At 38.7% G+C, this 13,614-nt stretch overlaps 1 protein-coding gene across 1 annotated transcript in view; it reads right to left on the reverse strand.

Annotated features, from left to right (window-relative positions):
- The window catches only part of SLC49A4 (solute carrier family 49 member 4), a 129,355-nt gene that overhangs the window by 76,400 nt on the left and 39,341 nt on the right, over positions 1-13,614 (reverse strand). The gene's annotated exons all lie outside the window — the stretch shown is intronic.

Here is a 13,614-nt window from a genome sequence, read left to right on the forward strand (position 1 = left end):
CAAAAGGAAGAGTTAGTTTATGTGAAAAGGATCTCTCTGGGAAAGTCATCTTTCTGTCTACCTAAGCCTAGTCCTGTCCTCTCTGTGTGGAAGTTATCTCTTGCATCAAATGCGGTGGTCACTAAGATAAGCCTGTACAAGAATATGAATTTTCCTGGATGGTATACATGACAAATGATCATCTTGAGGAAAGTCCATTCTGTTTTTGGAAAGCTCTAATTATTAGAAAATTTTTTCTTCACACTTGGTGGCCTAAATAGGACTCCGAAAATTGATTGATCCTATTCTCACTGATGCTACTTCTGCCTCTGGGCCCCAAGCAGAACAAACCTAATGTCCTATCACACATGACAGCCCTTCAAGTAATTGAAGACATCTGCTCTTCGTGCCCACACTGCCCCTCACCCCAGGTTTTCTCCAAGTTACTTTCTCACCCTATTTCTTCAAATAATCTTCATGTGACACATTTTTCAGTGTTCATACATTCTAAGTTACCTCCCTCTGGCAGTTCTCCAGCTTATCAACATCTTTCTTGGTATGTGCTGCCTAAAGCTGAATATGCTACTCTAGATGTGGCCCAACCAGGGCAGAGTGTTGGATCTGATACCAATGTTTTAGTTGCTGCGATGGGATCTGAACTATAAGGCCTCACTGGATATCCAGGCATCTTTTCCCTCTTATTTTTTAAAATAAATTTTTATTGATATCTTTTGTTTTTAGGTCATCTAAACTTTCCCCTCTATTTCTTCTTTTCCCAAAGAGCCATCCCACACAACAAATAATATTTTTCTTTCTTTTTTTTTTTTAAGGGGGAAGGCTGGGCAGTTGGGTTAAGTGACTTGCCCAAGGTCACACAGCTAGTAAGTGTGTCAAGTGTCTGAGGTCGGCTTTGAACTCAGGTCCTCCTGACTCCAAGGTCAGTGCTCTACTCATTGCACCACCTAGCTGCCCCCCATGTCTGCAAAGGAGTGGCTTATTTTTAAATTTTTATCAACCTTTTATTTTTTACATTAATTTCAATCTTCACCATCTCTAGGGCCGTATCTTGTAATAAAGAATAAAATAGAAACATCAACAACAGCAAAGTACATTTCAGCAGAGGTAACCAACCTTGGCTGGCTGGTGAACAAACCTGGTTACCAAGCAAGTTTGCCAAGAATGACATATTTCATACCTATGCTTCCCCACTGCTACAAAGAAAAGAGGGAGGTATTTGTTTATATATCTTCATCAGAGTCAAGCTTGGCTGTTATAATTACACAGTACTTAGTTTCAACTTTTTGTTATTTTCTTCTGTTTACATTGTTGTAGTTTTTCCACAGATTATATATTTTCTTGGTTCTGTTTATTTTACTTTGTATCCGTTCAAATAAGTCTTCCCATGCTTTTCCATATTCTTCATATTCATCATTTTGTACAACACAATATCTACTACATTTACATACCACAGCTTGTTTAGTCATTCCCCCATCAAGGGCAATCTACTGTATTTCCAGTTCTTTAAACAAAAATTACCACAATAAACAACTCCAATCAGACCTATTTAAATAAGCTGTTAATACAAAGAAAAGTAAACGGATGGAAGAATAAACATCTCAACGGTCGAGTCAGAATCAGATCAATACTTGTTCTTGCTACTGGAAAACGTGTATTTTTAAAACTTTGTTTTTGGTGTATAAGAGATCACCATTCTATCTTTGACCTCTTTGGCATATACCTATCTTGTAGTGGTATCTTAGCAAAATTTCAAATTGCTTTTTAGAACAGTTGAACCAATTCACAATTCCAATGGTATATTAATATAGTGATCTTTATTAGTATTAATGAACATAAAGGACAGCTAGGTGGTGCAGTGAATACAGTGCTGTGCCTGAAGGCAGGACGAGTCATCTTTGTCAGTTCAAATCTGGTCACACTAGTCCTGTGACCCTGGGCAAGTCACTTAATCTTGTTTGCCTCAGTTTCCTCATCTGTAAAATGAGCTGGAGAAGGAAATGGCAAACCATTCAAGTACCTTTGCCATAAAAACCCCAAAGGGTCACAGAGAGTTGGACATGACTAAAATCAACGAACAACAAGGAACATAAAGAAATCTGACTGTAAGGCTAACTAAAGAACATCTGAAGTATATATCATATAGATAGCATGAGCTGATGATTAGCTGGAAGAATATGACCCTAAAAATGGAAAACCAGATTTGGTGGGAGGCAGGAAAAAAGGGTCAAGAGCAAAGGAAAGGATGAAAGCACAAACATGTTTGTACTGGGGAGGTGGGGGGCAGTGTTTAATATCATAGAAGATCCTGTAAGTATGAATGAAGTTGAGCTGCACTTGGAGAATTCACTAGGCCAGTCTCAGTCCCTGTGCTGTACACAGGGTGGTAGGTAAAGCTATATCAACTACTTACATCCTAATGTGTCCAAGTTACTCTGTGTTTCCCCCATGGTCACAGGAAGGAAGGAAGGAGCAGCTGATATCAGCCTACCCCAACATCTACAGAAGTAAAGAATCTGCAAAAACAACGGCCACAACTGAATTCAAGAAATCAGGAGGGCAGACTCTTAGACCCAGCGGCACTCTGACTTTCGTCCTCTCTTTCAGAGGGCACTATACAGTGTGCAAATCACATCTTTGTTCCTTGCAGCTTTTACACACTGTTCAAAAACATCTGCTGGGGGCAGTGGAAGGGTATTGAAGACTTAAAGCTGTATTTTGATCTTATTTTTTTCAAAAAGGAAATACCATAGAAGGCTTGGCTTCAAATCCTGGATCCACAAAGTACAGTCTTGGACAAGCGACTCCACCTCTCTGGGCTTCAGTTCCTTATCTGTGAAAGAAGGAGCTGGACTCAACGGTTTCTTAAGTCCCTTTCAGCTTTGAATCTATGATGCAGTGAACTTCACTGCTTATGTACCACCTAACAAGGCTGATTGTGAGGAAGAAGCAATAGATACCTAGTAAGCACTTTCAAGGTAGGAATCCAGTCCGTTGCCAAGGCTTTGTTAGTTCTGCCTTCACAACGTCCCTGACATACATCTTTCTCTCCTCTGACTCTCTCCCACTTCCTTGGTGCAGGCCCTCATCACCTCACTCTTTCTGATTGGTCTTCCTGCCTCAAGTCTCTTCCTACTGCACTCCATCCTCCACTCAGTTGTCAAAATTATATTTCTAAAGCAAAAACCTAATCATGGTGCATCCTCTCCCTCTTCAATAAACTTTAGTGGCTCCTTATTTCCTTCAGGTTCAAATATAAAAATCCTGTGTTTGACTTCTAAAGTTTTCACAACCTGGCCCCTTCTTATCTTTCCAGTCTTCATACATTTTACTCTTCTCCACATATCTACAGTTCAGTGATACTGGCCTCCTTGCTGTTTGAACAAGAGAAATATTCCATTCTTCCAACTGTGCATTTTCACTGGCTACCTCCATAGCGGGAATGCTCTCCCTTCTCCATACCTCATGCCTTCTTTGGCTTTCTTCAAATATTAGCTACCCCTGCTCCCCTACAAGAAGCCCTTTAATGCTAGTGCATTCCCTTGAAAATCACCTCCAATTTATCCTGTATATATCTTGTTCATACATAGCTGTCTACACGTTTATTGTGAGCATTAGACTGTGAGCTCCTTAAGGGCACGGACTGTTTTTGTCTTTTTTTTTTTTTTTGGTAACACCAATGTTCAGCACAGTGATTTAGCACAGAGGTTCTCAAACTTATTTGGCCTACCACCAACTTTTTTAAAAAAAGAATTACTCAGCGCCAATCTGGAGATCTATTCTGTTTAACCCTTTAGTGGTTTTCCTTAAAATTTGTATCATTTCAAAAAAATATATATATTTTTAAAAATGATGTATCTTAAATGTGATAATTTATTGTAAACTTGTGGGGTTTTTTCCTGCATTGAAATTTTGATGACTCAAAACTGTCTCATGTGACCATATAGTATATTGTAAACAAGTCATTACATGCACATATTCCTGCCGATGCACGACCCATTCGCTTGCCAACACTTGCTTGTTAAGACCTGCTGGCAGACTTAACCATTGATCGGCTATAACTTGTTTCCTTGGAAAATAAGGAAATCACTATGAGTTTAACTCTATGACACAACAGATGAAACATGTATGAACGGTTTTTCAAAATTTTTCTTTCCTTATGCTTCCTGCCCCCTTATTTTTATTCAATACTCCCCCCCCAAATCGCACCTGAGGCTACTACAAGCCCCCCTGAATTGTTCCAGCTAGGGGCATATCACCCACTTTGGGAACCTATGAATTTTCTGGTGCATAGTTCAGTCCTTAATAATGCTTGTCGACTTAACTTGTGAAGAGCTGTGCTGGGTGCTGTAAGGGATCTAAAGAAGTATGAGACATGACACTAGCCCCCAAGAAGATTACAGTCTAACTGGGGAGACAAGATTGTTATAGTGAATAGCGTATTAGAATCAAGAGAACTTGGGTCAAATCTGGTCTCAGACAGTTACTGTACGATCACAGGCAAGGGACGACTTTTCAGAGTCTCAGTTTCCTCATCTTTAAAATGGCAACAATAGTACTTATCCTACCTAACCCACAGAGTTGTAATGAAGAATGTATTTTGGAAACCTTTAAGTGCTATATAAATGTGAGTTTTTAGTATAACAAGAATTAAGTAATAAAAGATGCTATGTAGCAATATATGATAATGTGTCAAATGAGTACAGACAATTAATGCTATGAGTTCAGAAGAGTTAGAGAATATAGTAGGTTAGTGCCATGTTGGGGAATGGGTAACAACAGCATAGGCCTGACAAATGGGGCCAGGATTAAGTCTAGCTAAGTGAAAGATGCCTAGAAGGTACCTACCATAGGGTCCAGGCAAACAAGAAGTTGAGGCCAGGAGAGCAATAATGTTAGAGAGGAGCAGACATACGGGCTGTGTACTTAAGCAAACAAGTGAAAGACCATAATTCCAGAGATAGCTAAGGATGAGAGAAAACCCAAAGATCCCAAAGTGCAGGTAGTTAAAAGATTAAGTCCAAGAAGACCAGTTAAAGCTCAGACCCTGAACCCCTGCTATGAGACTGGGAATTAAGACTGTAAGCACGAATTTTTTTTTAAAGGTACAACTGCTGGTTTGCTTTTCAGTCTAACATTGCTTGATAAGAACAAGAGAAAAAGAAACAAAAAAATACTGTTGCACATCAGGCATTTGGCTCTTTGGCCTGTACATCAAGTGTTCAGTTTGCTTTGGCTGGACATTTTAATAACTGTTTTCATCTCTGCCTTAGAGAACTTGGGGGTCAGCAACACACAATCATAGTCAAATTCTTCATCAAGTGAGAATGGCTAGGCTTCATCCCAGATACCTCTTTCAAACACTCATATTTGGGTTGTTCTGTTGTCCAGGTTTTTGGTTCAAGGCAAGAATGATGGTCAAAGGAAGGAATGTAGCCTGAATCAGAGAAATTTACTTCCTCTCCTGGACATAACAGCAACTCTAGGCTTAATTTGTAGTCAGTGTCTTCTTCCACGTAAAAATCTTTTAAATTTAGAAAATTGTCTACCTACTTTTCCTCTTGAAGTTGTGATACAAGATTGAGGGAGAGGTACTTATTTCTGATGTGCTAACCACGAGGAAACATTACAGTGGCAAAGATGTTTCCTGAAGAGTCTGTTCCAGGTGTTCTGCTCTTGATAACTGTACAATCTTTTGAAAGATGAGTGAAAGTATTTAAAAACTCTTCATATGTCTGCTTGTGGCAATTAATAAACCCCTACAGCAATTATCAGCCATAAGTACCTGTGGAGCCCTGCCTCACACTGGCAAAGGGCAAACATAACAGAACGCATCCATTCACATTTAGAAGGACACTGAAGACTTCAACGAAACCTATGCACTGCATGGACTCATTTATCAGCACTTCATGCTATTCCCAGTATCCCTATCTGAACTCTGATTTCTTCCTGTTTTCTGCTCCTCTCTTTTTTCTTTTAACAAACTATGTTCTGAACTCTGTGGGTACCCTTTCATTTCATACCCCCTTCAATGGTTCCTGAAAGAAAGCATCTAGATCTAGAGCTGAAAAGGACCTCTGAGGCCATCTAGTCCCACCTTCTCAAGTTATACATGAGGAAACTGAGGCTGGGGGTGGTGGTCAAGTGACATTCCGAAAGTCTGAAAGGTGGTGGCAGAGATCTGATTTGAACTCGAATCCTTTGACTCTAAATTCGGTACTCTCTCCATTGTAGTATGCTATGATCAATCATTTGGCATCCACACTATGGCAGTCTGATAACTGAAGGTAGCAAGAGACTTCAATCAAGACCATGTCAAGGGCACTAACTGTTTTCTATGGAAAACAACATCTGAGTATCCCTGAAAAACCCATTGAACCTCATGTCCCTCTGTAAAACAACTACCAATACCACAGATCTTTCAATTATTCAGTAAATCTTCCCCTTCCTATTCAAGCTGAACCTACTGAACTCTTTCAAGTCACCCTGTGAACCTTCCACATTTTTCTGTTCACATAATAAGATTCACTCCTTTCCAAGAGGGTTCTTCCCCCATTACTGTTTCAATAGCAGGATGTTTAAGTATGAAGTCAAATGGATTCTCATCTCCAAGAAGATTCAGAGGGCCTCTATTACCCAGATGTGTGTTGATAAATGTTTAACAACTAGCTTTTTAAAAAAATACATATTCACAACACAATTTTAAGTTTAATCTGAATTATTAACATTTTCTCGATCATATTCTTAAGTCTAGACAATTAACTTAAACAATAAATCAAGGTCTGATTTATCATGTTTGCTGATTCTGTCTGTGCCAGCTCTAGCAAAACCCAGTACTTGGTGGACAGAGAGAGCTATGGAACAGGTCAGCCCTGATACCTTCCATATAATGCCTTGCCAAACCAAGGTCTATAAGGAAGGTGAGCCCTCTGCTGCAATCGCGAGCACCTGCTAAGAAGTTTTTCCTAAATCTGCCCATTCAAATTCTACCTGCTGCTGCTAGTTCTGCCCTATGGAGCCATGAAGAACAAGTCTATCATTCCTCTTCCATGTGGAAGTCCTTCAAATAATGGAAGTCAGCTGTCATAGCCTCCAGAATTCTCTTCTCCAACTTACACATCTCTGATTCTCAATCAAGCAATCCTCATAGCATAATCTTAAGACCCAGATTACAAATGTGCAGAAATGAATAAATAAATGTTCCAGATGTGGATCCTATCAGTGGTGTCAGCTAGCCCTCTGAGCTTTATGTTATAGAGTGTGTTCTGAAAGCAGTAGTGCTTACATAAGGGTCTAGTTGTGCCCTGACCCCCACATCCCCAACTTTGAGGCAGATATTTTATGTTTTACTATGTCAACATGGAAATCTTTCTCAGCTCCAACTGCAGATATGGTGCCAACACACTCATTTGGGAGATTTTTGTTACTTACTCATGTCTAATGTCTGTTGTACTATTGTATAAGGGAACCAATTTGGACAGGTGTGGTTGGTCCTTCAGAAAACTGCATGCACTGTTGCCTAGATCACGAGGCTCTTTTAGATGCCTGCCAAGAGACTGTTGTTTTTTTTTTTTTTAATATCTTTCCAGGTACTCAAGTTATTTTGACAGGTCTATAATTTAAGTTCATGTTTGTGCTCATGAGCTCTCTCACTCTCTCTCCTGTGTCCCCCCCCCCGCCCCCGCCCCTCACCTCCCAATCAAAAGCACACTCCCTATATGCATTCTTTTCTAGTTTTCACTGATTTCTCTTTCTGTGGGTTCTGGAAAACAACTAGTAACGCTTTTTTTTTTTTTAAATAACACTTGTCAATACCTTAAGTACAAGGTGCAGGATAGATTTGCCTATAAGAAATTTTACATCTACAGAGATAACTATACTAAATTAGAAAGGGATTTATTTGCCCTATATTACTATAGAAATACATTTAGTTTATACATTTAGTTTACATTAGATGTTTATATTTCCAGAGTTTGGGAGGCTTATTTTACTTTTGGTTACAGATGGACGGGCACAAATTGCCTTGGGGAATATTGAAATAAACTTTTTTTCATATAAATGCAAGACAGAAAGCTCTGACAGAATATTAGACCTCAGTTTACCTTCTTAAATTATTTTCATATAATTGTTCCTCTTTACAGTATTTCATTCATACCGGTAGGAAGAAAAGGTGGATTAGTGTAATATCACTGTGCTAAGCTTTGGGAGAAGAATTTAAAATGCCTTTACATCAATATTCTGCTCACACTTTTGCCACTTTACTTATAGGTCTCATCTGTTATGTCACTTATGAATGAGTAGATACCACACCACTTATATAGTAGATCTTACATACTGAATCTGTACCTCTTATTTTCCTTTGTGTTAAAAAATTCTCCAAGGGTTTGAAAGGCAGTTTTTTATTCCTGAAATTTAAAATAATGACAAGGCATATAGTTACTATTGTAACCAGAATTAGAAGCGAAATAGCCATTGTACCATGAAGCCAAGGCACTGACAGACACTTCTGCCCCAAATGCTGAGAATTCAAAGGCAACATAACCAATGATATAGCGAGGTAATAATAGCATAGTGGCAATTTCAGTCAAATTTGTACATCATAATACTATGTGTGTCTCTCTTCAGATATTACATTGTCACACTCTTCTGAATAGATATTTTCCCCCTTTTAAAGTATTTGAGATGGAGAATTTGAAATTATCAAATCTTTTTTTTAAACAGGAAAAGGTGATCTCTAAAATCCCTTTCGATATTAAAAAATGATGATTCCATGATTTTTTAAAAATCAGAGGCTGTATCAGTCCAGACATGGTTTCTTACTAACTGTTCATATTTAAGGTTTACAAAGCACTTTCCTCACAACAACCCTGTGAAATAATTTATGTATCACTGCCCCTATTTTGTAGATGAGGAAACGGAGTTTCTGAGGAGTGAAATTATTTGTTCAGTTTCCACGGCTAATGAGCATCCAAGTCTCCTGACTCCTAAATCCAATGCTCTTTCCACAATGAAATCTTAGGAAGATAAATTACGTAACTTAATTTTTACCAATGCCAGAGTCAAAGGAGGGAAACGGAGTAGGTAAGTTTTGAATCCCTCCTTCCTGGCTATCCTTCAGAGTGTAGGATTTTAAAACTTGGCTTTCGAGCTGCTGTATTCCACTTTTGACTACAAATTAAGTTTCTAGCAACAAGACCTTGCATAAAGTTGGTGCTTAAAAAGTTTTACTGAATGAAGCCCAGAGTAAGGTGAAGAGGAGGAAACATGTCATTCTAAGTAGAACCCAAATCAATCTGTGTATTGTTTAGCTTCTTGAGGTTAGGGGCACTTCATCTTGTGCATATTTTGCCTGATCTTTTTTCTTTAAGGTTGATGAGTCTGGGAGTATTGCTTACTGGGGTTGCTTACTCCTATCGCAATGCCCCTGCCCAAACAATACCTCTGTTCAGGCATGGCAACACAACGATTTTAAATTCATTTTTTTTAGCAGCTCTCAATATTTAATAACATTCTGTTAGTATTAAATATTGAGATTGCTTAAAATTCAATATTGATGGAAGATTTCAGACTTCCTCTTCATTACTGAAGATTAGTTTTGAAACTCAAGATGTGGTACTCAGCATGCCAAAGGGGGAAAAGGTCTATTCTCTCTAGTATTCGCTGCATGAATAAAACAAAATTACACTGTACAGGCAGTCCCTGCTCTCTGCCATAATTTATTTCTGAAAACCAGGTGGCAAAAGGACATCATTATAAAACAGACTCTGTTCTTTCTTTCTAAAAAAATTTTCTTGTCTTTTGCTTTTATATCAGTTATTTCCTAATATACTTCCCCATCTAGACTATTCCCAACACTGTATTCCCCCACCTCTCTTTATGGAAAGGAAATCAGTATTTGTCATCATCTGCTTTCTGTAATCAAAATCAGTATGTGCAATTAATATGAGTGAAATTAATAAGATAGTATGCTATTTTTGTTTACATTATTGTAATAATATTCTCATGGTTCCCATCATTTTGCCCTACATTGTATGTCTTCCCATGATTCTCTGAATTCCTCCTATTTGACAGATTATATGTTTTTATAGGAATGACATGATAATGAGGAGGCAGGATTACATTCATGAGATAAATTGAATTCCTTTGAGAACAGGGGCTATGCCTCGTTTCATTTTTTTGGTATCTCTTATTCTCTGCATATGGTAGGCATTTAATAAATGCCAAGTAACTACAGCTGAGGACCTGAGGCCCAGGGCAGTTAGGTGATTTGTCCAGCATCACATAAGTAGTAAATAGCAGAGCTGGAATTCTAACTCTGATCTTGTGACTCCAAGTTCAAGATTCTTTCAACTGTATTATTGTCTCTCAAAATACTTCGAAGTTTATAAACAACCCACAAAGATAAAATATATATGTACATATATACATATATAAAATTTGTATATGAAGTTGATAACAACATGCAACCTATAACAAATATTAAAACATTTTGCAAAAGAATTTCAAGCTGAGAAGAATCTCAGACGTATTCCAACCATCATTTTGAAGATAATGAAATTTAGGCCCACAAAGGTCAAGTGACTTGCACAAGGTCACATGGGCTGTAAGTGGCCCATGTCTTCTAACTCCAAATTCAGAGTTCTTAGTGACATCATGCCACTTTCATTGTTTTCCCTTGATTTAACAGAATTTAGAAACTATCTGGAAGGTTCAAGTCACTTAAAAAAAAATCTGTCCAGAGAATTTTAAATTGATATCATCCTTTTCTCTTTTTACAATTATCCCTGAAGTTAAAGCAAATACATTCAAAACTTTTATTTTTGTTACAAGATACTACAGAGGTAATTTGAAAAAGAATCATGTACTAGGACTGCAAAGACATGGATTCTAGTTGCAAACCGGTCACGAGGCAGAATTATCCTGCTTAGGTGACTTGATTCCTCTGGGCCTTACTCTGTATATGCAAAGTAACTGATCAACCAACCAAGTATTTATCAAGTGCTTGCTATTGTATATGCCAGGCATGGTCAGGGACAGAGGGTAAAGACAAAAGGTGGACAGCTTGACCAAGAAGCATACAATCTAGCTGAGAAGAGACAACGTATACAGGTATATACAATAGAGATACTGTGAAAAGAAGGAAGTAGCAGCAAGGGGAGAATGGAGGTGGGAGGAGAAGTCTCCTATACAAAGTGGTGCTTGAGCTGAGCATTATAGGAAACCAGGGATTTTAAGAGATGGAAATGAGAAAGGAACATATTCCAGGTATGGGGAATAGCAGTGCAAAGCAACCACAATGACAGATGAAGTGCTGTGAATAAGAGACAGTAAGAAGACCAGTTTATCTGGACCAGTTTGTCTGAAGGGAAGGAACATATAGTAAGACGAGAGGTAGGCTGAGGCCAGGTTGTGAAGGGCTTAGATTAGGTGATCTCCAATGTCCCTCCCAGGTCTAAACCACTATGATTCTGATTTTAGTTGTGAGGGCCTGGAAAGGGGAAGTCTCTTGAATATGGTTTTCTTGGTCATCTTTTCTGTGTTTCGTCTCCCAAACAAACTGTCAAAAGGAGTCTGGAAAGGAAAGACAATCATACTCTTGCTGCAGTAATGCTGAAGCATGCTTATGGACTGTATGTACGGCTATAAGTTTAGAAGGTTTTGGACACTGGTTGGTTAAGCAAACTCCCGTTAGCCTCAAAGTCACTGGCTCCCGTAGGGCTTACAAGGCAAAGGCACTCAGAAATGAAGTAGAAATGTTAATTGGATAGCCTTGACTGATCAGAGCACTAAAAAGCATAAAAAAAAATCTGGGACTTCTCCTTGCCTAATAGTGGTTTAAAGATGAATATAACTCTACAACTATAATTAATATTAATAACTTGAAAAAATGGCAGGCTTCCTCTGTCTTCCTACAAAAACAAGCATATTTTTCTATATGTCAGAAACAATTAAAAACGTGGTAAAAAAAAATGCTGACATCTCCTCCCAAAGCCATTCAATTCTAAGTTGTCACATAGTAATTTCATTACAAAAATATTCTTGAAACAGTATCTTTCAATGGTTTAATTATGGATAATATGAGCATAACATCCAGACAGTGCATCATAGCTTAAAAAAAGGTAATTACTTTGATATTTAATACCTGTAATATAGTATTTTAATTATGCTGCCCTTCAGGCAGGACTACTCTAACTCATCTGGCAGGAGGAGTGGATTGCTGAAGTTTTATGATTCCTAAAATTTTAAAGGGTAGAAGGAGAACAGGGAGAAAATAATCTGTCAAAAAATTCACAGTATGAAAGCTGAATGTCAAGGTATGAAACTCAATTGCATAAACTTAACAGTCCAGTGCTTCTCAGGCACTTTTTTTTCAAGAAGCAAACAACCAATTTATAGAATCATAGAATTTTAAAGGGGAAAAGGACCTTAGAGATCAAAACAGTCTAACTTTTCATATAACAAACGAGAAAAGTAGAGTCCAGGCAGTTGTAGTAATTCTCCTTCAGTGAGAATGAAGGAAAAAACATTTATTAAGCACTGACTCTGTGCCAAGTACTGTGCAAAATGTATGGGAGGGGGAGGAAGACAAATGCAAGCAAACAGAACAGTTGCTGCCCTCGGGAAGCTTGCATTCTATGGGGGACTTACATAAGGGAACAATAAAGTAGAAGAAGGTGTTATTTGTCCTTTATTCTCGAAGAAGACCATGACATCAGGGAGGTGATGCCATGACATGCAAGTGAATTGGATTTAAGTGAGGGAGGGCTGTGCAAAGTTACCAGCCTTACTTTCTCCAGAGCCATCTGGGTCCAGTGGAAAGATATAGATCAGGACAACTGGAGATAGCCCAGAATGCAGTGGGGAAAGTAGAGGGAAGAGGGAGGCACTGGACAACATGGTTTGGAAATGGCCAGGAGGCCTGTTTCTAGGTAAGCTAAGTTGGAAGCTCACTTATCAAGGCCATCCTGGAGCCCCAGAGATACCCCCAGCACCCAGTCGGAGGGGGATGAAAGACTGACCCAAGTGCAGGTGGCATAGTTTAGAAATGGCTAGGAAGTACTGTAGAGGCCTAGCTTTGGGCAAAGCAAGGCAAAAAGCTGACCTAGCTGAGCCCAAGGTACTCAAGGCAGAGCCTGTCACAATTTTTATTAGTATCACCAGCCTCTAGCACTATACCTGGTATGTAGCAGGTGCTTAATATTTGCTAGTTGATTAAGTTACCTGCCCAAATTCACATAGCAGTTAGTGGCAGAATCAGGATTAGAACCCAGTTCTCTTGACTTCCAGGTTCTTCCTCCAGTCTGACGCCAACACCAACTGGGGCCACTGAGTGGCAGCAAATACCCTACTATCTACTCTGGGGTAGCCCCATTATTCCAAGGCTTTCTAGAATGAAAGTTAGTTTGGTGCTATACATATCACTGGAATGTAGCCATATCTCCAGAACTTTAAGTCTAAAACAATGCCCCTTCCCCTAATAGTATCTAAAATACTACCAGCTTACTAATCTGCTTATAAAATTCAGTACTCAAGGATATTTTACTTAATATTTTTAGCTTACCATATTTGTTGACTTTCCCCAAAAGATGATCTCTGAGGACACCGACCAAGTTTTATATT

Source organism: Trichosurus vulpecula, chromosome 2, assembly GCF_011100635.1.
Source record: "Trichosurus vulpecula isolate mTriVul1 chromosome 2, mTriVul1.pri, whole genome shotgun sequence".
NCBI lineage: Eukaryota > Metazoa > Chordata > Mammalia > Diprotodontia > Phalangeridae > Trichosurus > Trichosurus vulpecula.